We start from the raw sequence: 626 nt of genomic DNA, 5'->3' as shown, positions 1-626 counted from the left end.
GTGTTCCATTTCATTTTTTACAACTTCCAATTTTCCTAGATTCATACTTCATACATTACATGTTCCAATTATTAATGGATGTTTGCCGCTGTTTCTCCTCAATTTGAGTGGTGCCATGTCAGCAAATGGAGGTCTCAAAAGCTTTACCTTATCCATATGAGTAAGACTGGTTTTACTCTGATAATGCAGTTCTTGCCCGGTCCTATTTTGAGAGCTTTCTAACCTTAGTGACTCATCTTCCTCCTCTGTATTGGACAATGTTTCCAGGCTATTCATAAAGTTGCCCAGTAATGTATCAGCAGTGTTTCTCTGCTATTCATAAGGTTTTCCCGGGCCAATTCTTTGAGAAGTGGATGGCCTCTTCCTTCTTCCTAGTCTGTCTCAGTTTGCAAGCCGGGCTGTTACCTGTGTACCATGTGTACCCCATTGGGTTTGAAACACCAGTGGCACAGCCTCAAGACTTACAGCAACATGTCACCATAGTAGGACAAACTGACAGACAAGTTTGTCTCCCTTAGCCATTGGAAACCTCTCCAACCACCCTTACCTGGATCCTTGCGGCTGACTCTTTGTTCTGACCCGCTCCCCTTGGGCTTTTCTGTCCTTTCCCTGCTTTCCCACCTTGC

The sequence above is a fragment of the Orycteropus afer genome, unplaced genomic scaffold (assembly GCF_000298275.1).
Source record: "Orycteropus afer afer isolate SDZICR_OR568_19922 unplaced genomic scaffold, OryAfe1.0 scaffold00474, whole genome shotgun sequence".
In the NCBI taxonomy this organism is placed as follows: domain Eukaryota; kingdom Metazoa; phylum Chordata; class Mammalia; order Tubulidentata; family Orycteropodidae; genus Orycteropus; species Orycteropus afer.
The sequence above is the reverse complement of the archived record's forward strand: the minus strand, read 5'-3'. Positions refer to the sequence as shown.